The 25,464-nt window shown below is 40.1% G+C and overlaps 1 pseudogene; it reads right to left on the bottom strand.

The window, feature by feature from the left end:
* Positions 1 to 9,617: 9,617 nt before the first annotated feature.
* LOC130462680 (xyloglucan endotransglucosylase protein 1-like) overlaps positions 9,618 to 25,464 on the bottom strand; it is a 35,943-nt pseudogene continuing 20,096 nt past the window's right edge.

Genomic DNA, 25,464 nt, shown 5'->3' on the forward strand with positions numbered 1-25,464 from the left:
TATCCTAGCTTCCATTATTTGAGTTATTACCGAAGTAAGAACCTCAAGCGGTATATGATACCAAGGAAGTTTGATTGCTAGGTCACTTCTCTTTAAACATAAATTTATAGGTAGAAACGAAATCGTAAATTCCTTTCATTTGTTCCTCGTTTTCCTATTTCTTGTACCCTTTCTTATAGTCTTAAGAATTGAATTCTTTAGTGTTGACTTTTATACTTTGTTAGACATGTCCAATGTCACCAACAAGGTTCTTTACCATTTTAATTTATGTTGAATATTTTGTTTCAACTAGATGATCTTACCAGAAGCTTCTAAAGTTCTCTAAGTATCGATCTATTCGAATGTCTAGGGACTAGACTCATTCGAGAAATAAATGGACAAAGATATTAGGTTGTTAACCATTGGTAAGGCTGAGCGTTTAAACTCAATGCTTTGTGATCTCAAAACTACATTGTATTTTGAATTCACAAGCACCAATTGGTTTCCCATTCGATTTTGATATTCGAAAACAACCATAAAAGTCTATATAAGAAACGTACATTTTAAATTGCTCACTTTCTCTCTTTTCCGTGAATCGTTCTTGGATTCACTACCAATCGAGGAAATTTACTGTTACCTTTCTAAAAGGATTTATTGCAGTGCAAGATATTTAATTATAAACAATAATTAAAACATACATTGAAGCATGCAAAGTCTAAACATTTATCATGAATAATAACTTGAAATTAAAGCAACCATGCAATTCAAACAAGTTATTAGCATTTTATTCGAATTATGTGTTCCGGCAGGTGTGAATAAAATGATTCCAAGACCCTAAAACCATTGAAGAATTAAGCACAGTTTGTCGACTCAATTCTAAAACATTTTAGGTAAGCAAAAGCCTTTTGCTAATAGTCTAGAAACTACTCTTGGTTGATAGGCACGTCTAAGAACTTATTAGGTAAACCTATCGATTTCGCCACGACATAAAAGGACTCCTTACTTATATCGTTGAGTTTCACCAAAACTAACATGTACTCACAATTATTTGTGTACCTTGCCCCTTTAGGACCAATAAGTAACACCTCGCTGAGCGAAAACTATTACTAGATTGATGTAAAGGATATCCAAGCAAGTGTATATTTTGGCATGGCACCTTTTAACTCAATTTTTAAGTTTGGAACTTAAGGCTCTTACTATGTTGGTTAGATTTTAAGTGAACTAAAATCCTTAATCATGCAACATAATCAAGCTTTTGATCTCATGCATTTTAAGACATATTTAAAGCAATAAATAACTTAAAACATGCATAAGATATTTGTGATCTAGTATGGCCCGACTTCATCTTGAAGCTTTGACTTCAAAGTCCGTCTTGAAAATCTCCGTGGGAGGCACCATTTTCTTCAAATAGGATAAGCTATAACTAATTACAACTATTTGATGGTTCGCAGACCATATTTGAATTGAAAAATAACTTTGGTACTTTAGACCAATTACATTCAAATTAATGGTACGCAGACCATATTTTCTATCCTATTTGGGCCATACTAGTCACTTCATAACCTGCAAAACAGTACATATACAATATATACCATTCACCCATTCATTATCATGAATGGCCCACATAGCTGGTTAGTAAAACACATTATGCATCACGTAAACATTTGCAGAAATTAATCAAGGGCACCAATAATCTACCAATTATTCAGTCCTTATTAATTCTAATCAAGTTGTTTTAACCTTAAGGATTTGTAGACCTAATCAAGAGTTTATGACTAAAAAGCGCTCCCACTCAAACCAATAAATTCATATGCTTTACTAATTTTAAACATAAAATTGTATTTCTAGTCTAACCGGAAACATACAAATTTAATTAAAATTTAAAGCTCATATAAATTTATAATTGAATCCAAAAATTTAATTTAATTTCAGTCGCATTTAAATTAATTCATGATTTTAATTTTAGTAAAATAATTAGAATAAATACCATTTATTATAATTATAATATTCAAAATTAAAATCCAAGAAATTAATTCAAATTATTAATTTTAAAATTAATTAAAATTACGTGAACTGAAATTTTCAAATTAAACATTCAAAACGATCTAATCGTAACGCAAACACCCTACGCGTTGCACGCCCATGGGCCGTACGCACACAGCCATTGCTGGCCATGTGCGCGCAGCCCATGCGCTCGTCGCATAGCTGCTGCTGTCCTATCGCAAGCCTCCGCACAGCGCCCCATCGCACGCGAGCTATCGCTCGCAGTGCGCGCGCGCGAGATCGCTCGCTGGGCGCGCTGCATCGCTCGCTGGGCGCGCTGGCTCGCTCGCTGTGCGCGCGAGCCATCGCTCGCTGGGGCGCGACATCGCTCGCTGGGCGGGCGACATCGCGCGCTGTGCGCGCGAGCCATCGCTCGCTGGCGCGAGCCATCGCTCGCTGGCGCGAGCCATCGCTCGCTGGCGCGAGCCATCGCTCGCTGGCGCGCGACATCGCTCGGTGGGCGCGCGAGTGATGCTGGGCGCAGCGCTCGTGGCACGCGAGCTTGCGCTCGCTGCGCGCGAGGCTGCGCGCTCTTGTGCGAGGCAGCGCGCGTTGTGGCGCAGCTCGCTTGCTGCCCACACGCGACTGCCTTGGCTCGCCCCTCGCCCATGCCCATTCGTTCATTGCTCGTGGCACACGACACAAGACAGGGCTGCTGCCTTGTGCTCGTGCACTACGCCCTTGCTCATTGCATTCGTGCCGCACGGGCGACGAGCTCCCTTGCTCGTCGTCGCATGCCCGCATTATACAACACCCCTTAAGGGTAACACGAAGCGTCCATTGCTTCGTGCGTGCAAATTTTATGAACGAATCGCATAAAAATTTAAAATTTATATTTAAAATTAATGACAAATTAATAAATATTATTAATTTCATAATTTTAGGGCGAAAAAATCGAAAATTTATTATCCAATTGATTTCCGATTGATATGGATTCAAGTCTAGGTCATAAAACTTTAAAATTTATCGTAAATTTACAATTTTTATGGTGGTTTTTAATCATAGGTTTCTAATTAAATTACAATTAATTATGAAAATCAAATTAATTCTAAATTATTCTAATTTTCAACAAATTAATCATAATTACAAATTAGATTGCATAATTAACAAGACTAGGCATTCAAACTTGTTAAACATATGCAGTAGGTCAATCAAAAATTCAAGATTTATCAACAAGAATCGCAAATATTTAATTTAACATCTTAAATTTACGAAATTTTGCATTCGAAAAACTAAAACCTTCGAAAATTTTAGAATGCCTTTTACATGCGGAATTGACACAAAAATCACTCAATTCGGATGAGTAATGAAGAAACTGCCGAAAAACTGCGTACGTATAATTAAATAAACGCAATTTGCAATTAATTAACAATTACGAAAATTAATCACCCCTTTTAATTCTTGCAAATTTGTAATATTTAACCATGTTCATGCAATTTAGATTATGAAAATAATAAGGGGCTCGTGATACCACTGTTAGGTTATGATACATATGACATTACATAGATCATGCGGAAACAACCATTAACCCAGGACAACATATTATTTACACATAATCATATAGCATAATTTAGATGCATACTCTTTGTTGCGTGCCCTCCCTAGCTGCGCCCGAACCGAACAAGAACAAGTCTTTTAGGACTCCAAGTGTCGTCCCTCCGTAGATAGTCCACAGCACGTCCGGATCCGCCTTAAGATTGACCAACTAGAATCGCCCTTAAGGTACTAGAAAATTTCGGCACTTTATGAGCAAGATGTGTTTTAATTTTCTCTCAAAAACTCACTTTTGAATACTTTGAAACTTGTTTATAAATTATGACCCCTAGGCCTTTATTTATAGAGTTATGGAAAAGGAATCGTAATCCTAGTAGGATACGAATTAATTGAAATTAGAATCCTACATGAATTCTATTTAATTAATTTATCCAATTAGGAATAGAAATTTAATCATACACTGACTCTTGTAGATTCAGGAATCACGCATGAGCACAAACTCACACACACACGGCAGCCACAAGGGCTGCCCATGCGCGTGCGAGCAGCAGCCACGCAGCACGGCCCACGCATCCGTGGCCCTTGGCGCGCGCTGGGCCTGCCTTGCGGTAGGCCTGGGCGCTGCCTTGGCTGGGCTTGTGGCGCGCATGCTTGCTGGGCGATGGCCCCGGCTTCGTGCTGGGCCTTCGTCCGGCAAGCCTCGTCCGATGCTAATTCGTACGATATGCTTCCGATTAAATTTCCATTTCCGGAATCTATTTCCGATACGAACAATATTTGATATTTCCGATTCCGGAATTAATTTCCGTTTCGAACAAATATTTAATATTTCCGTTTCCGGAATTATTTTCCGATTCCGGTAATATTTCCGATTCTGACAATATTTCCGTTTCCGGCAATATTTCCGATTCTGGTAATATTTCCATTTCCAATAATATTTTCCGATACGTACCATGTTTCCGTTTCCGGCAACATCTACGACTTGGATAATATTCATATTTCCGATACGATCCATATTTCCGTTTCCGGCAATATCATCGTTTCCGGAGTATTCATTTCTTGCCTGTGACGATCTTAGCTCCCACTGAAACCAAGATCCGTCGGTTCCGAATATTCATAGATGGAGTATTTAATGCCATTAAATACTTGATCCGTTTACGTACTATTTGTGTGACCCTACGGGTTCAGTCAAGAGTAAGCTGTGGATTAATATCATTAATTCCACTTGAACTGAAGCGGCCTCTAGCTAGGCATTCAGCTCACTTGATCTCACTGAATTATTAACTTGTTAATTAATACTGAACCGCATTTATTAGACTTAACATAGAATGCATACTTGGACCAAGGGCATTATTTCCTTCATGTAGTATTGATGCATATTACACTTCATTTAGAGCATTGTGGGATGAACTAGATTCCATTAATATACTTCCAGCGGTGTCAGCCCCTACTGTTGAGATTAAAAAACTATTGACTGCCATTGAAACTCAAAAGGAAGAGTTAAAGCTTTTTCAATTTTTGAATGGCCTAGATGATATTTTTCTTGCTAACTCATTTGTTGATGATAACCCCACTCCCGATTGTGGAAACTGCTTGTGCTATATGCTACAACAAGAGGAGTCTCAAAGGGAAGTGTTAAGTATTATCCCGTCTGATATGTGGGCCATGTACAGTAGAGGACCGTCTAATAGACAACATTTTTCTTGCTCGGCTTGTGGCGGGAAAGGTCACATTGCTGAAAAATGTTGGTCGGTTATTGGTTACCCTAAGTGGCATCACAAACACAAGCGCCAAGGGACATCAGAAAGTCCGAAACCCACAGGACAACACTCAGGGTCTAAGTGGTCTCACAGTAAGAATCACACTGTCAAAATGGCGGCTGCAGCTCATGGGTTGAATGTCACTGACTCGGGAAATGTTGTATTTACACCACAACAACTGGAGAACTTAATGAAATTGCTACCTTCGGCATCCTCTTCTGTTCAGTCCAAGCCCTCATTGCACTCAGAAACTGATGATGAGCTTGACCTACACTTCTCTGGAATGGCTTCTTGCCATCACGCCAAAGGCGGAAACACAGACTGGATAATTGATTTTGGCGCCTCTGACCACATGACATTCCAGCTGCAAAAAATGACAGACACGATTGTCACTCCTAGTCATCTCACCATTAACCTTCCCACAGGTGATACTGCTCCTATTACTCATATTGGTAAGGTGATTTTGCAATCTGGATTGTCTTTAAATAATGTTCTATGTGTCCTGGCGTTCCAGAATAACTTGTTATCTGTGCAAAAATTGGTGACAGACAATGATTGTGAAATACAATTCTTTCCCAGTTATTGTGTTATAGTCGATAAATCTCATAAAGCCGTGAAAGGGGTCGGTAAAGCTAAGGATGGGTTATATTACTTAGACAACAATGTGACTTCCTCTGAGTTGTCTAATGGAATTCTCCCTAAGCCAATCTCCCTCACATCTACTGCTTCCTCTAGTCAGTTCACCTTATGGCATAACAGACTAGGTCATGCCCCTATGTCTATGCTCAAACACATAGGGGTATTCCGTCTAGCATTGGTGATGCATCTCCTATTTGTATGACTTGTCCAATGGCTAAATTTACAAAGAAACCCTTTCCTAGCAGCACCTCTCATGCTACTGACATCTTTGAGTTAATCCATATGGATATTTGGGTACCATACAAAGAATGCACTAAGGGGAAGTATAGATACTTTCTGACTATTGTTGATGATTGTTCTAGAAAAACTTGGGTGTACCTGTTGCAATATAAATCTCAATCTCTCTCTCTACACAAGAAGCTTTCTTAGCCTATGCCAACACAAAATTTCAGAAACAAATCAAGATCGTCCGATCTGATAATGCTCTTGAATTTGATGACACCCCATGTAAGAAATTCTTTGTTGCAAATGGGATAATCCATCAAACTTCTTGTGTTAAAATACCCCAAGAGAATGCTAGAGTGGAGAGAAAGCATCGCCATATCCTTGAGCTAGCCAGAGCTCTTAGATTTCAGGCCAATTTGCAACTCTCTTTTTGGGGTGATTGTGTCCTTACGGCGGTGCATCTGATAAATTGAATTCCTACTCCAGTCCTACAAAACAAAACTCCCTTTGAAATCTTATACAACAAACTACCATCTTATGAACATCTCAGAACGTTTGGTTGTCTGGCCTTTGCCTACAACCCTTCTTTTCCCACGGACAAATTTTCGCCTAGAGGTGTTCCAACTGTCTTCTTGGGTTACCCTGCCACACAAAAAGGTTACATGTTACTCAACCTTCTCACTAAGAAATGTTTTGTGTCTAGTGACGTGAAGTTTCATGAGTCAATATTTCCTCTCCACACATCTTCTATTTCATCTCTTTCTCATCCTAATCATATCTCTGACCCACATTCACCAACAATCATCATTCCTGATGATATCACACCTGATTTTGACACTGCACCTGAAACAATCTCTAATCCTACCCCTCCCACAGAACAACCTTCAGTTCATACGGATGATCACAGTAGCATTTCATCTCCTCCTCATGTTCGGAAATCCACCAGGCCTCATACTACACCTGGATGGGTAAAAGACTATGTAATTCCTGAAAAATACATAGCCAATTTGGCATTCACCACAATTCACAAACACTTTTCTTCTTTTCTTGCTTCTCTTACGAAAACCTCTGAACCAAGTTCATTCAAATAGGTTGTTTCACAACCACAATGGGTTCATGCCATGAACACCGAACTTGATGCTTTGGAACTCAATAATACTTGGGAGATTGTGACTCTTCCTACTGGAAAACATGCCATACCTTGCAAATGGTTGTATAGAGTGAAATACAAGCGAGACGGGGCTATAGATAGATTTAAATCAAGACTTGTTATTCTCGGATGCAAACAAAAGTATGGCCTCGATTACGGGGAGACATTTGCACCGGTTGCCAAGATGACAACAGTAAGGACACTGCTAGCTGTGGAAGCTATGGAGAACGGGTACACAGTTCAGATGGATGTTACTAATGCGTTCTTGCATGGTGACCTTGAGGAGATAGTGTATATGAAACTCCCTCAAGGCTATACAGGTTTGGGTTCTAGTATTCAAGTCATCAATTATCCGACTTTAATTCTGTCCCCACCATCTGGTGTCGTATGCAAACTCACCAAATCTCTCTATGGCCTTAAACAAGCACCTCGTCAATGGTTTCACAAGCTCTCCCACACCTTACTTTCTTTGGACTTCAAGCAATCCAAGAGTGATTACAGCCTATTCACCAAGCATAATACAACCAACATAACCCTCATCCTCGTTTATATGGATGACCTCCTCATCTCTGGAAACTATATTACAGAAGTTGACCACTTGAAACACATGCTCAGTGTTACATTCCACATGAAGGATCTTGGACCACTGAGATATTTCCTCGGTCTGGAAATTGATAGAACTACCTCTGGCTTCTTTGTGTCTCAGAAGAAGTATGCTCTGGATTTACTTCAGGAACATGGTATGCTTGATGCCAAACCTCTAAAACTTCCATTGGATAGCCATCTAAAGCTCTCACCAGATAAGGGAGACCTTCTTCCCAATCCATTCGTCTACCAAAGGTTGTTGGGAAAATTGATTTATCTAACAGTGACTAGACCTGATCTTGCTTTCAGTGTTCAATATCTCAGTCAATTTATGCATAGCCCCACAACAGTTCATCTCCAGGCTGCTAAAAGACTTCTCAGATATCTAACTGGCACCTATTCTCAGAGTATTCTTCTTGCTTCCTCATCTTCTGCGCAATTGACAGCATGTTGTGACAGTGACTGGGCCTCATGTCCTTTCACTAGAAAGTCCACAACTGGATATTGTGTTTTACTAGGGGACTCTCCGGTATCTTGGATGGCAAAAAAGCAGACTGTTGTTGCAAGATCATCGGCCGAGGCTGAATACAGAGCCATGGCTCTCGCAACTTGTGAGGTTACTTGGCTGACTGCACTACTTAAAGACTTGGGTCTTTCTCGTCTTCCTCCAACTCTACTTAGATGTAACAACCAAACCGCTCTCTCCATTGCTGCGAATCATGTTCTTCATGAAAGGACAAAGCACATCGAAGTGGACTGCCACTTCATTCGAGACAAGATCCAAGATGGCAGCATCACCACCTCTCATTTCTCCTCACAAGATCAGGTAGCAGACATCTTCACCAAGATACTGCCAGTGCAACAACACCATTTTCTTCTCTCCAAGCTTGGAGTCTCACCTTCAGCTCACTCTCAGCTTGAGGGGGAGTATTAAGGGGCATTATAGTCTTTCTAATTAAGTTAGTTATGATGAGAACATGATGATGTAATAATGATTTGATAATTTCCTTTTAGTTGCTTATAAGCAACAGTGCGTTGTAATCAAACCTTCATGCTTGAGAAATACAATTGATCTCATATCTCTTTTCTCTCTCTTTCTGCCTGAAATTCTTCTACATTCATCCCACAATATTTAGAGTAATTCACTCAACAGTACGTAACGTATGTCTTTGTAACATTATATGAAGTATATACCTAGCTTTATTACCTCAAGTCTAATGTTCGACGTTTGTATGTATATAATACAAGACACCTTTTCGAGGTTCGTCCTTTGATCCCATTCATATTTTCGTTACTTCAAACGTTCAAATATTTGTTTTGTGAAACAAATTAGCTTTGTAGGAATTGGGTGTACTTTACGAAACTTCAGAATCAATGGTTCACTTATTTACTCTCAAATAAACGTACTTTTATCTACATTTAACCACTTAATTATTTTTCTCCCCTACCTAGTTGACTTAGATTATATTAAGATTCACGTGATGAATGTATTTTTTATTTATATTGAATTGTCTTAGATTCCAAACGAAACTACCATTCAACAACCTAGTACTATTTGACTCGTTTTGAAAAACAACACACTTTGACCTTAGTATAAAATATTTGATTGATATACAAACATAGCAAACGTATTCATTTAATATCTATTACACAATGTTTTCCATAATTGCCTTGAATTTGCAAGAATTAAATTAAACAAACGTGACTTTAGCTTAATTATCTTAGCTTCCATTCGTACAATATCAATATTTATATTCAATGGCGTGCTTGCACTCCGGAGGGAATGCTTGAGAGAATCGCTTCCAATCGGTACAATAGTTATAAATCATGTACTTCTTCTGAACCCACCTCAATCTCATCCTGCTGTAAGGATTAAGATCATCTGTTTTCCACTTCCCATTGATCGAGTTAATTATCGATGTTGAAGTTACGATAATAGGCTATGAAGGGTGCCTTAGACCAATCTGTCTTTACCCTACCACCTTGAGTAGCCCAGTCATCCGCATTCCAAAGGCTAGCAAATATTCTTTGTGGTTGCACTTTTGGGAAAAATGTTATTCCTTTGTTCTCGTAGTTTCTGAATACTCTTAACGGTGTTTCATCCACCAAGAACCTGTCAATTTCATAAGTAGCACGTAAAAATTACTACCTCTGTTTCATAATGATCTTTACAGTTACTCCCTCCGTCCCTTAATACTCGCACAGGTTTGACCGGTGCGGAGTTTAAGACATTTGAATTGACCTATTAATTTAATGGGTGTTAGTTGATAGTTGTAGACACCTAATTTGTGTCTCCCCTTTGGGATGATGACGATACCATTATCCTTGTTAGGCGTTTGGAGTAACTCCAGGAGGAAATCCCAATTGCTAAGAACACTTCCAAAATCCAAAGTCCAAAATCCAATCCCCGAGGTCGTTCCCCTCCCGGAGCTCGGTACAAAATACAAATTCCAAAATCCAATTTCAAAATCCAAGTTCAATCTCAATTAGTGGACCATCCCATTGGTCTTACTAGGCCTTTTCCACGCAAAATCATATAAGGCAAGTCAAATTCGGGCGCCGACCCACAAAACCGAGCATGCCGGGCCCCGTCCCGTAAAACTGGAATTCAAAAACCCGAGAAAGGCTTAATTCAAGTCTTAACCTCCAAGCAAACACTACACGCCAAACATCGTACTATTCGTACGAAGGTACACCCAGACAAGACAAATCAAGGACGGCATCTTTCCGTCCTTTTTGGCGGCATTCAGGCCAAGTCAGCAGCGCACAGCGCTGGCCGGGCGCCAGGCGCTGGCGTGCGCTGGCGTTTTGCACCGTTCCCTCCTATAAATACCCCTCATTTCCATAGAAAAATGGTGGAGCACAACACATATAACGTCGTAATTTCGACATTACTCCTCACAATACAAACTCAAAAACTCCTCAAAAACACATACAAATTCCTAAATTCAAAAGCAATTGGGAGCTCGTGCCTAAGCCTAACTAGGTAAATCCGAATCCCATTTCAATCAATCATGCTATTTTGATTTCAAATTATTAGCAAGTTGGTGTTTTTTACCATAAAAAACACCACTTGCAACAATCATACATGCTTTTTCAAAAATACAAACTTTTTCAAAATACAAACTTTCAAGATTCAAGGATGTTCAAAGTTGCTTACATTCGTCTCTTTGAACTATACTCACCTTCAAGTGTGGAGTAATAAAAGATGACACCTTTTTAGAATTTAAAGTTTTAGTCTTTTGAGATTCAAGACTCCATTTTTCAATATACAAGTTCAAGTTTTCAAATTTCAAGATCCCACCATGTTTAGGGTTGTTCATAACTACCTCTCTAAACTAGGATCATTTCAAGTTCAAATTTCAATCATTTCAAGTTCAAACATTTCAATATTCAATCTTTCAATTTCAAGTTTAATATGCAAAATCTAGGATATTTGGGTTGAGCAACCTCTCCCAAGTTGAGATTTTTGGCTTTGAATTCGTGTCGGGCGCACTTATTTTTAAGGAGCCGCTTGGCGTTCGAATCTCATGTGCCCAAGTACAAATTTCAATTATGCACCTTTCAATATCGCAATTTCAATACCGCACCTTTCAATATCGCACTTTCAATATCGCACTTTCAATATCGCACTTTCAATACCGCAATTTCAATACCGCAAGTTCAATTTTGCACTTTTAATTCCGCACCTTTACTTGCCTAGTCCATTTCTAGGCAATGTGGACCTACTCCCTAGTCCTTTTCTAGGGGGTCTTGTATTTACTAATTCCGCACTTTATTTAGTATTGTGATGTTGCTTTATGTGCTTTATCGCTTTCATCACCAACATGCTAAATACAACAAAATACAAAGGTTACATCACGCTTAACGAAGATATTTTTGGACAAACCGGCCTTAGGTTCCTTAAATCAATCTTTAAAGCAAAGTAACCACCGTACAATTAGAAATTCTATTTTGCTCTAAATTTCAAACCCACATAGTCTAATCTTAGGGTTTATTTTGGAAATAATATTGTGCCAACGTACTTGAATATTTTTAAAGCTCGCCGAATAAGCATTTTCGTTCCCGAGCCCGGATCTCACCCATCCGTTTCAAGGATTCAAGGCCTTATCCAAAAATAGAGTCATTTTTGCGGTCTTCCCAAACGGGACCTAAAATAAAGTTTGGTGGCGACTCCTTCGAGGTGCAAAAACAATTCAACAGTTCTCTAAACGAACCGACGCGTGCCAACCCCCCCCCCCCTTGTAGGAACGGGAAAAAAAACACCCCCTACAATTCTGGCGACTCCGCTGGGGAATCTTTTCTAATTTCAATTTCGAAAATGAGAGTAGATTTCGAGCAACCGGCCACTGATCTGCCGAAGTACTGGATGCCAGCATTGGCGCCAGGCGTAGCTCCTGCGCCCAACGCCACTACATGCATCCAGGACAGTGGCTCACAGTGGCTTGTCGCCCACTTTTGCTCAACTTTTCGTGTTGGGAGTTAGTCTGTTTTTGCATCTGGAAGGACGCTCCAAAACCTCGTGAACGTGAACGAGTGCCGAAAAACGGGCTTTACAGATACAAATTCAAGTACGATTTCAATTTTAATTTCTAGGCATTTCATGCATTTTTCGAAAACCATATTGTGCAAAATGAATTTCTACCTTTGCCCAAACGGATGTGTTCTACATTCGGGCTAGCCCCGGGGGCAACGAAATGGTGACTCTCCATACGGTTTCCGACCAAAGTGTGTGACCATTTCCGCGCCTACCGAAACTTGGCATTTTCTTGACATTCCAGATGTCAAGTATGGAGGCCGTCTGCCGACACACACTTCCCTTAGGCGGATGTGAAAGCTTGTCGTCGGATCCGTCTCTTAGCCAAGTACCTTTTTTACACCCAAAGCCGACCACTTGCATCATACAAAACTTAGACCGACCTTAGGTTGAGAACTTTGCATGTCGCATTCATATTCATGATTAGTGTGACAACGTGCTACTTGTGCATTGTGTGGGCGTCTTTGCACGCGTGAATGGCTAACCTCGAGTTCTAGCTTGCCAAAACCAATTATCCTCCAACTAGGAAACCAAACCCCTAGGAGCATCATTCAAACCTCATGCATCTAAATCGCCGATTTTAGGGTCTTTAGGAGTGCCACTCCGTTTGATTCAAAACCCTCAAACACACCTCACGCACAAATGCCAAATTCAAGTTCAATCCAACGGCGTCATAATGCCGGATTTTCAAGTCCAAATTCCAAGCTACAAATTCAAAATCAATCCAACGGCGTCATAATGCCGGATTTTCAAGTCCAAATCAACGGCGTCATAATGCCGGGTTTTCGAGTCCAAATTCCAAGCTAAAAATTCAAAATCAATCCAACGGCGTCATAATGCCGGATTTTCAATTCCAAATTCCAAGCTACAAATTCAAGTTCAATCCAATGGCGTCATAATGCCGGATTTTCTATTTTCAAAACCTCAAGTTTCCAAGTCAAGTCCAAATCTAACGGCGTCGTAATGCCGGATTTTCTAGTCCAAATTCCGATTTTCAAGTTCAATCCAAATTTTCTAGTCCAAAACCTCAATTTTCAAGTCCAAATCCAACGGCGCCATAATGCCGGATTTTCAAGTTCAAATTTCGAGTTTCGAGTCAAGAGTCAATCCAACGGCGCCATAATGCCGGATTTTCTAGTCAAAACTTCCATTTCCAAATCCAAATCCAACGGCGTCATAATGCCGGATTTCCTAGTCAAATATCAAGTTCAAAACTCAAAGCCAACGGCGTCATGCCGGATTCCGTATTTCAAACGTTCAAGTCTTCAAGCCTCAAACTCAAGTTGCTTACTCCAATCTCAAAACCTCAAGTTCAAATATCCAAACTCATTGCCGGCACAATGCCGACTTTTCAACTCAAACCTCAAGTTCTATGTTCAACCTTTCGAACCTCAAGTCCTATACTTCAAAATTCCAAGTCCACGGCGGCATGATGTCGGACTTTCAAGTTCCCAAATTCAATGTTTCAAATCCAACGGCGGCACAATGCCGGATTTTTCCAAACACAAAGCCTAATATTCTATATACGAAAGTGCATCTTCTCCCATTTCAAAATTCAAACTTCAAGTCAAATTCAAACTTCAAGCTCATCTTCAAGTTACAAAAAATCCCCGCCTTCCCAATACAAAAGTCAAAATACTTCCATAGGGTTGAAAATCCCCAGAAATAATACAAGTCCATTGCTCAATCGGGTTGAAAATCCCCAGAAATAATACAAGTCCAATTGTTCAATCGGGTTGAAAATCCCCAGAAATAATACAAGTCCAATTGTTCAATCGGGTTGAAAATCCCCAGAAATAATACAAGTTCAAGACTCCATCTACGGGTTGAAAATCCCCTAAAATAATACAAGTCCAATTGCTCAATTGGGTTGAAATTCCCTTCAAATACTCCAATTCCAATGGGTTGAGATTCCCCTAAAATATTGACGGGTTGAAAATCCCCAGAAATAATACAAGTCCAATTGTTCAATCGGGTTGAAAATCCCCTGAAATAATACAAATTCCAATGGGTTGAAATTCCCTTCAAATACTCCAATTCCAATGGGTTGAGATTCCCCTAAAATATTGACGGGTTGAAAATCCCCAGAAATAATACAAGTCCAATTGTTCAAGTGGGTTGAAATTCCCTTCAAATATTCCAAGTCCAATGGGTTGAAACTCCCCTAAAATATTGACGGGTTGAAATTCCCTTTAAATAATACAAAATAAATCCCTTTCAATTGGGTTGAAATTCCCTTCAAATATTCCAAGTCCAATGGGTTGAAACTCCCCTAAAATATTGACGGGTTGAAATTCCCTTTTAAATAATACAAAACCAGTTCTCTTTCAAGCGGGTTGAAATTCCCTTCAAATATTCCAAGTCCAATGGGTCGAAATTCCCTTGAAAAATTCAATTTCCTAGTACAAGTCTAATTTCCAAATCCTAGAGCGGGTTGAAATCCCCTTCAAATAAGTCCAATTTTCAATAGGTCGAAATATTCCTTTTCGATTTCCTAAATTCTAGTACAAAGAGTTAACTTTCACAAAAGAATGAAGGCTCCTCTCAAACATTCCCAACGGGTTGCAAATCCCGAATACAAGTACAAAATCCAAAATCCCGAATCTTCGGAGTGGCACTTAGAGTCAAGTCTAGGTCTCATTCATTGCATACATATCATATCATGTGTCGGGAAGTCCAAGTTCTAAAATTGTCTGGTGTGTCCTAACTAGGAGTTCGAAGATACTGTGGGTTCGCCGAAGAGGGGAGAGGTTGAAAAGAACTCCAACAGCCCTAGCCTCCCGCATAGCCGGTGTCGAGCAAGCAGCCAGATCATCTCCTACAAATCAGACTCCCAGCCCCATTCAAGGAACAGTCTAAATGTCTGCCTCTGATCAACTCGCTCAACTCCTAGCGACTTTCGCCAGCCTCAGTGCCAATGTGGAGAGCATAAGCAACCGATTGGGTGTCGTGGAACAGGGCGCGCCCACTGATGACTTAACCAAGAAGATCGAGAGTCTTGTCAGTAAGGTTACCAATCAAGAGAACTACTTTGACACCTCAATGGAGGACAATCTGCCAGACAAATTCTCCGCCAATGACATTCCAAAGTTCAAATCAACTGACAATCCTAAGTACCATCTCAAGAACTTCAGAGCTACAATGGCCATCAAGGGGGTCGAACTCGAGCTATACCCAGTGGTATTCCCTATGTCTCTGGAACCTGTCTGCCATAAGTGGTACTATTCACTCAAGGAGCATCAAACGAATATCTGGGAAGCGGTTGCTCGAGCATTCATGGAGCAATATCAGCCCAACATTCAGCTGCAAACTACTCTAAGGGAACTAGAAATTCTCAGGCAAGGGCCTCAGGAAGGCTTTACTACTTACCTCAACCGGTGGAGGGAAATGGCATCCCAAATGGTAACCCGGCCCTCCGAGAGAGAGTTAGTCAAGATTTTCATCGCCGGTCTTCTTCCAAAGTACAATTCTCACATGAAGTACCTAGGTCTGGAAAGCTTCAAGAGAACCTACGACATCGGGGTCGACATAGAGGATGACCTAATGAAAGCACCCGCAACCCCAGCTCCGCAAACTGAAAATTGGAAGGGGAAGAGACCTGAAACAACACACAAAGTTCATGAGGTTAACGCCCTAGAGGCTCCTCAAGGTCCCAAATCGAACAACTTCAAAAGCAATGCTAACCAGCGCAACTATCAAGGTAAGCCCCAAAGAGTCTTCACAAACCTCGGGATGTCTTACAGTGAGGCATTTGATCGGCTGGTCGAAAAATAAGTCATAGCACCAATCGGTCCAACACCCGATCCACCAGTTGACAAAAGATCCAAGAGTTGGGATCCGACAGCTAATTGAAAATACCATCAAGGGAAGGGTCATGACATCGAGGACTGCTACAAGCTCAAACACTTGATCCAGAACATGGTCAACAACAAGACTTTTGAAGGAAATAATGCCCTTGGTCCAAGTATGCATTCTATGATAAGTCTAATAAATGCGGTTCAGTATTAATTAACAAGTTAATAATTCAGTGAGATCAAGTGAGCTGAATGCCTAGCTAGAGGCCGCTTCAGTTCAAGTGGAATTAATGATATTAATCCACAGCTTACTCTTGACTGAACCCGTAGGGTCACACAAATAGTACGTAAACGGATCAAGTATCTAATGGCATTAGATACTCTATCTATGAATATTCGGAACCGACGGATCTTGGTTTCAGTGGGAGCTAAGATCGTCACAGGCAAGAAATGAATACTCCGGAAACGATGATATTACCGGAAACGGAAATATGGATCGTATCGGAAATATAAATATTATCCAAGTCGTAGATGTTGCCGGAAACGGAAACATGGTACGTGTCGGAAAATATTATCGGAAATGGAAATATTGCCAGAATCGGAAATATTGCCGGAAACGGAAATATTGTCAGAATCGGAAATATTACCGGAATCGGAAAATAATTCCGGAAACGGAAATATTAAATATTTGTTCGAAACGGAAATTAATTCCGGAATCGGAAATATTAAATATTGTTCGTATCGGAAATGAATTCCGGAATCGGAAATTTAATCGGAAGCGCATCGTACGAATAAGCATCGGACGAGGCCTGCCGGACGAGGCCCAGCACGAAGCCAGGCCATCGCCCAGCAAGCCAAGCGCGCCGCACAAACAGCAAGGCCAGGCCCAGCAGGCTGCGCGCAGCGCGCAGCGCGCACAGCGCGCACAGCACGCGCAGCGCACAGCGCGCACAGCGCGCGCAACGCGCAGTGCGCGGGCGCTGAGTGGGCTGCTGCTCGCGCGCACGCATGAAGCCCATCGTGGCTGTCGTGCGTGTGTGTGCAAGTGTTTGTGTTCGTGCACGTTTCCTAAAACATGCAGAGTTCGGTTAATGATTAAATTCCTAATTCTATTTGATAAATTAATTAAATTAGAGTTCTTGTAGGATTCTAGGTTTGATTAATTTGTATCTGAATAGGATTACGATTCCCTTTCCATACCGCTATAAATATGAGGCTAGGGCTCACAATTTATAACACAAGTTTCAAAGTATTCAAAGTGAGTTTTTGAGAGAAAATTCAAACACACATCTTGCTCAAATTGCCGAAATTTTCTAGTACCTTAAGGGCGATTCTAGTTGGTCAATCTTAAGGCGGATCCGGACGTGCTGTGGACTATCTACGGAGGGACGACACTTGGAGTCCTAAAGACTTGTTCTTGTTCGGTTCGGGCGCAGCTAGGGAAGGCACGCAACAAAGAGTATGCATCTAATCTATGCTAAATGATTATGTGTAAATAATATGTTTTCCTGGGTTTATGGTTTTTTCCGCATGATTTATGAATTGTCATATGTATCATAACCTAACAGTGGTATCACGAGCCCCTTATTATTTTCATAATCTAAATTGCATGAACATGGTTAAATATTACAAATTTGCAAGAATTAAAAGGGGTGATTAATTTTCGTAATTGTTAATTAATTGCAAATTGCGTTTATTTAATTATACGTACGCAGTTTTTCGGCAGTTTCTTCGTTACTCATCTGAATTGAGTGATTTTTGTGTCAATTCCGCATGTAAAAGGCATTCTAAAATTTTGACAAAAATATTATTTTTCTGCCGAACCCAGAATTCTCAAATTCGAAGCCTAACTATGACTTTTCGAAGGTTTTAGTTTTTCGAATGCAAAATTTCGTAAATTTAAGATGTTAAATTAAATATTTGCGATTCTTGTTGATAAATCTTGAATTTTTGATTGACCTACTGCATATGTTTAACAAGTTTGAATGCCTAGTCTTGTTAATTATGCAATCTAATTATTAATTATGATTAATTTGTTGAAAATTAGAATAATTTAGAATTAATTTGATTTTCATAATTAATTGTAATTTAATTAGAAACCTATGATTAAAAACCACCATAAAAATTGTAAATTTACGATAAATTTTAAATTTTTTATGACCTAGACTTGAATCCATATCAATCGGAAATCAATTGGATAATAAATTTTCGATTTTTCGCCCTAAAATTATGAAATTAATAATATTTATTAATTTGTCATTAATTTTAAATATAAATTTTAAATTTTTATGCGATTCGTTCATATAACTTGCACGCACGAAGCAATGGACGCTTCGTGTTACCCTTAAGGGGTGTTGTATAATGCGGGCATGCGACGACGAGCAAGGGAGCTCGTCGCCCGTGCGGCACGAATGCAATGAGCAAAGGCGTAGTGCACGAGCACAAGGCAGCAGCCCTGCCTTGTGTCGTATGCCACGAGCAATGAACGAATGGGCATGGGCGAAGGGCGAGCCAAGGCAGTCGCGTGTGGGCAGCAAGCGAGCTGCGCCACAACGCGCGCTGCCTCGCACAAAAGCACGCAGCCTCGCGCGCAGCGAGCGCAAGCTCGCGTGCCACGAGCGCTGCGCCCAGCATTACTCGCGCGCACAGCGAGCGATGTCGCCCGCCCAGCGAGCGATGTCGCTCCCCAGCGAGCGATGGCTCGCGCGCCCAGCGAGCGATGTCGCGCGCCCAGCGAGCGATGGCTCGCGCGCCCAGCGAGCGATGTCGCGCGCCCAGCGAGCGATGTCGCGCGCGCGCACTGCGAGCGATAGCTCGCGTGCGATGAGCGCTGGCGCGCGCAGCGAGCATCAATGCGTGCGGAGGCTTGCGATAGGGAAGCAGCAGCTATGCGACGAGCGCATGGGCTGCGCGCACATGGCCAGCAATGGCTGTGTGCGTACGGCCCATGGGCGTGCAACGCGTAGGGTGTTTGCGTTACGATTAGATCGTTTTGAATGTTTAATTTGAAAATTTCAGTTCACGTAATTTTAATTAATTTTAAAATTAATAATTTGAATTATTTTCTTGGATTTTAATTTTGAATATTATAATTATAATAAATGTTATTTATTCTAATTATTTTACTAAAATTAAAATCATGAATTAATTTAAATACGACTGAAATTAAATTAAATTTTTGGATTCAATTATAAATTGATATGAGCTTTAAATTTTAATTAAATTTGTATGTTTCCGGTTAGACTAGAAATACATTTTTATGTTTAAAATTGGTAAAGCATATGAATTTATTGGTTTAAGTGGGAGCGCTTTTTAGTCATAAACTCTTGATTAGGTCTACAAATCCTTAAGGTTAAAACAACTTGATTAGAATTAATAAGGACTGAATAATTGGTAGATTATTGGTGCCCTTGATTAATTGCTGCAAATGTTTACGTGATGCATAATGTGTTTTACTAACCAGCTATGTGGGCCATTCATGATAATGAATGGGTGAATGGTATATATTGTATATGTACTGTTTTGCAGGTTATGAAGTGACTAGTATGGCCCAAATAGGATAGAAAATATGGTCTGCGTACCATTAATTTGAATGTAATTGGTCTAAAGTACCAAAGTTATTTTTTAATTCAAATATGGTCTGCGAACCATCAAATAGTTGTAATTAGTTATAGCTTATCCTATTTGAAGAAAATGGTGCCTCCCACGGAGATTTTCAAGACGGACTTTGAAGTCAAAGCTTCAAGATGAAGTCGGGCCATACTAGATCACAAATATCTTATGCATGTTTTAAGTTATTTATTGTTTTAAATATGTCTTAAAATGCATGAGATCAAAAGCTTGATTATGTTGCATGATTAAGGATTTTAGTTCACTTAAAATCTAACCAACATAGTAAGAGCCTTAAGTTCCAAACTTAAAAATTGAGTTAAAAGGTGCCATGCCAAAATATACACTTGCTTGGATATCCTTTACATCAATCTAGTAATAGTTTTCGCTCAGCGAGGTGTTACTTATTGGTCCTAAAGGGGCAAGGTACACAAATAATTGTGAGTACATGTTAGTTTTGGTGAAACTCAACGATATAAGTAAGGAGTCCTTTTATGTCGTGGCAAATTCGATAGGTTTACCTAATAAGTTCTTAGACGTACCTATCAACCAAGAATAGTTTCTAGACTATTAGCAAAAGGCTTTTGCTTACCTAAGATGTTCTAGGATTAAGTCGACAAACTGTGCTTAGTTCTTCAATGATTTTAGGATCTTGGAATCATTTTATTCACACCTGCCGGAACACATAATTTGAATAAAATGCTTAATAAACACTGAATTATGCATGTATGCTAGAATTTAAGTTTATTAAGAGAAACTGTGAATGGTTATTTATTTGTTTATTCTTTTCAATTGTAGTTTTTAATATGGCAAACAACAATCAAAACATCATCATGGGTTCTGAGCTTATGGTCAAGCTGAACCTGACAAATTTTCTTGAATGGGAAGCTAAGCTAGTTGAAATAGTCAAACTCAATGGACTTGAGTATGTACTGTCACATCCCATGCCAAGCTACTATGCCAGAGACATGACCCCTGAGAGATTTTACGCCTGGGATGCGGATCTCAAAAAGGTTATGAGTCTCATGCTGAACAATATCCCTGATGATTGGGCTAGAAGGTTTGTAGCCTATGAACCTTTTACGCTCATCAAGAATCTGAGGGATATCTGTCGTGGAAGTACGGAGGACAGGGACCTGAACGTCCATGAGTTGATTGAATCAATGTCTGGTCTAAAGGTTAGTTCTCCCAACAGGTGTTATAGGATGGAGGTCCAAGAAACACATGTTCAGCTCCTTCGCACTAAACAAAGGGTAGGCGTCCCACTGAGGTTCCATGTGGATCTTATGTGTTCATATTTTGATCGCCTAAGTCTACTAGGAACACCAATAAGCGAAAGGATGGCAGTCTCTGTCTTGCTCAATTCACTACACAGTGGGTTTGGTCGCTTCAAGCAACTATACCTAAGTGAACCAAGAGAAGAAACAGTTGCAGAATTTATTCACCTTGTCAGAAAGGCTGAAATAGTACTGGACTGTGAAGCCAAAGATTTACTCAAGGCTAGAAAGAGACCATTCAAGAAAGGTGGAAAGTCCAAGGGCAATGCTAAATCAAAGCAGGACAAGTCCACATCAAGCTGTCTTTATTGTGATGGAATAGGCCATTACAAAAGAGAATGTCCAAAGCTAAAGGAAGATCAGAAGAACGGAACAGTCGTTCCATCTTCAGGTATTTTCGTTATAGACTGTATACTTGCTAATTCAACTTCTTGGGTATTAGATACAGGTTGTGGCTCACACTTATGTTCCAATCCACAGGGACTAAGAAGAAGTAGAAAGTTAAGCAAGGGTGAAGTCGACCTACGAGTGGGAAATGGAGCACGGATTGCTGCATTAGCTGTAGGAACTTACTATTTGTCGTTGCCCTCCGGGCTAGTTTTGGAACTGGAAGAATGTTTCCATGTTCCAAGTCTTACTAAAAACATCATTTCAGTTTCTTGCTTAGATGCTAAGGGATTTTCCTTTTTAATAAAAGACAATAGTTGTTCGTTTTATTTTAAAGAGATGTTTTATGGATCTGCTAGATTAGTCAATGGACTTTATTTATTAGATCACGACAAACAAGTATATAACATAAATACCAAAAAGGCCAAAAAGGATGATTCAGATCTCACCTATCTGTGGCATTGTCGATTAGGCCATATAAACTTGAAACGCTTAGAAAGACTTCAAAGGGAAGGAATTCTAGAACCATTTGACTTAGAGGATTATGGTAAATGCGAATCATGTTTACTTGGCAAAATGACAAAGCAACCTTTCTCTAAAGTTGGAGAAAGAGCAAATGAACTATTGGGTTTAATCCATACAGATGTATGTGGACCAATGAGTACAAATGCTAGAGGTGGTTTCAGCTACTTTATCACTTTCACTGATGACTTCAGTAGGTATGGTTATGTCTACCTAATGAAGCATAAGTCTGAATCCTTTGACAAATTCAAGGAATTTCAGAGTGAAGTAGAGAATCAATTAGGCAAGAAGATCAAGGCACTGCGGTCTGATAGAGGCGGTGAATATCTGAGCTATGAATTTGATGACCATCTGAAAGAATGTGGAATTCTATCAGAATTGACTCCTCCTGGAACACCACAATGGAACGGTGTGTCAGAACGGAGGAACAGAACCTTGCTAGACATGGTCAGGTCAATGATGGGTCAGGCCGAACTTCCATTAGAATTTTGGGGACATGCACTAAATACAGCTGCACTCACTATAAATAGAGCTCCGTCTAAAGCTGTCGAAAAGACTCCATACGAATTATGGTTTGGAAAGCCTCCAAATGTGTCTTTTCTTAAGATTTGGGGATGTGAAGTATACGTCAAACGATTAATTTCAGACAAACTTCATCCAAAATCTGACAAATGTATCCTTGTGGGCTATCCAAAGGAAACAAAGGGGTATTACTTCTACAATACATCTGAGAACAAAGTGTTTGTTGCTCGAGATGGTGTCTTTTTGGAGAAGGATCACATTTCCAAAATGACAAGTGGGAGAAAAGTAGACCTCGAAGAAATTCGAGTCGAACAACAAACTCTAGAGAATGCTCAAGATGACATTCAAGATGAAACTCAGAGATCTTTAGAAGAATCTGGTGAGAATCATGGTCAATCTAGAAATGTTACCCCGCGTAGATCGCAAAGATATAGATCTCAACCGGAAAGGTACTTAGGTATTTTGACGAACGAGAGCTATGACGTTCTATTACTTGAAAGTGATGAACCTGCGACTTACAAGCAAGCTATGACGAGCCCTAGCTCCAAGCAATGGCAAGAAGCCATGCAATCTGAATTAGACTCCATGTCTGAAAACCAAGTATGGGATTTGGTCGATTTACCAGATGGCTACCAAGCCATTGGAAGCAAATGGGTTTTCAAACTGAAAAAGGACAAGGATGGGAAACTTGAAGTTTTCAAAGCTAGATTGGTTGCAAAAGGTTACAGGCAAGTCCACGGTGTGGATTACGATGAAACCTTTTCACCAGTTGCAATGCTAAAGTCTATTCGAATAATGTTAGCAATCACTGCATATTACGATTACGAAATATGGCAGATGGATGTCAAAACTGCTTTCTTAAATGGCGTTTTAACAGAAACTGTGTTTATGACACAACCTGAAGGTTTTGAGGATCCAAAGAATGCTAAAAAGGTATGCAAGCTAAAGAAGTCAATCTACGGATTGAAGCAGGCATCCAGGAGCTGGAATATACGTTTTGATGAAGCAGTCAGTGACTTTGGTTTCATCAAGAACGCGGACGAATCTTGTGTATACAAGAAGGTCAGTGGGAGCAAAATTGCTTTCCTAGTATTATATGTCGACGACATATTGCTTATCGGAAATGACATTACTATGTTGAACTCTGTCAAGATTTGGCTTGGGAAATGTTTTTCGATGAAGGATCTAGGAGAAGCACAGTACATATTGGGCATCAAGATTTACAGAGATAGATCTAAAAAGATGATTGGACTTAGTCAAAGCACTTATATCAATAAGGTGCTTGATAGGTTCAAGATGGCAGACTCCAAGCGAGGCTACCTACCCATGTCTCATGGAATGACTCTAAGCAAGACTCAGTGCCCAAAAACACTTGATGAGCGTAGACGAATGAATGGGATTCCATATGCATCATTGATTGGTTCAATAATGTATGCTATGATATGTACACGCCCGGATGTTGCGTACGCACTCAGTGCTACGAGCAGATACCAGTCAGACCCAGGAGAGGCGCATTGGACTGCTGCCAAGAATATTCTGAAGTACCTGAAAAGGCACAAAGATGACTTCCTGGTCTATGGTGGAGATGATGAATTAATTGTTAAAGGCTATACGGACGCAAGTTTCCAAACCGACAAAGATGATTTCAGAGCACAGTCTGGGTTTGTCTTCTGCCTCAACGGAGGAGCAGTAAGCTGGAAAAGTGCTAAGCAAAGCACCATTGCGGATTCTACAACTGAAGCGGAGTACATTGCTGCACATGAAGCAGCAAAGGAAGCTATATGGCTAAGGAAGTTCATAGGAGAACTTGGTGTAGTCCCTTCCATTAAAGGACCAATAGCCCTGTATTGTGATAATAACGGAGCTATTGCACAGGCAAAAGAGCCTAGACACCACCAGAGAGTCAAGCATGTACTTCGTAGATTTCACCTTCTACGAGAGTTCGTTGAAAGAAAAGAAGTCGAGATAAGCAAAATTGGAACTGATGACAACATATCAGATCCATTAACTAAACCTCTGCCGCAGGCGAAGCACAACTCGCACACTGCAGCTATGGGAATCAAGCATATTGGAGAATGGCTTTGATGTCTCTGTTTAATGTTTTAAAGTTTTAGAGTTTAAATCTTTGTAAAACATTATTGGTTAATCATTCACAATAAATGAAAGGAATTCATTTTTCCATTTAATTTGTGGTTTATTAAATGATGAGTCCCTTCAATTTGACGATATATTCAAGATAGACTGTCAGGACCAGTCCTGTGACTAAGAAATGTCTATCAAGTGAACTTGAATGTCAAAGGTTGAAAATGGTCCCTAATCGGAGTTTTCTATAAAATTGGACGCATAGAAAACGTTAGACGATTAGAATGCAAGATGACTAGTAGTTTTGTTTCTTGAACTATGTGGACATGGCAATGTCATAATCATTTGCATAGATACTTACTTTGGGAAGACTAGTATCGGACAAGACCTATGAAACTTTACTGTAAGAGATGAAAGTCTGTCATAAGTAAATTTCATTAAATTATTAGACACTAAATCCTCAATACCTGAGTGATTTGAAATTACTTGTTTGAGAACTGGTTGCTTTGACGTTGACCAACCGTCGCACCGTAAAAGGAGGCTATAAAGGCAACGCTCAGGTAATCACCTATCAAACGAAGTCTAATCTCAAGATCGCAAGATTGGGATTGTCCTCCCATAAATCGGGATGAGATGCTTAAAAGTTGTACAAGGCCACTCGGAGAGCTAGAAACTGTGAAATGCATGGCCGTGCTCGGATGAATCATAGGCTATGATTATCTGTTTATTTGATCAGTTGAACTCTGAAACCGAGGAACACCTCTGGACATAATAAGGATGACAACTCTTACCTTATGTTCAAGAGCAAGCATCGAGTGACAAAGGAATTAGGAAATGCACACTTGTCCCTAAGGACAAG

Source organism: Spinacia oleracea, chromosome 1 (genome assembly GCF_020520425.1).
Source record: "Spinacia oleracea cultivar Varoflay chromosome 1, BTI_SOV_V1, whole genome shotgun sequence".
Taxonomy (NCBI): domain Eukaryota; kingdom Viridiplantae; phylum Streptophyta; class Magnoliopsida; order Caryophyllales; family Amaranthaceae; genus Spinacia; species Spinacia oleracea.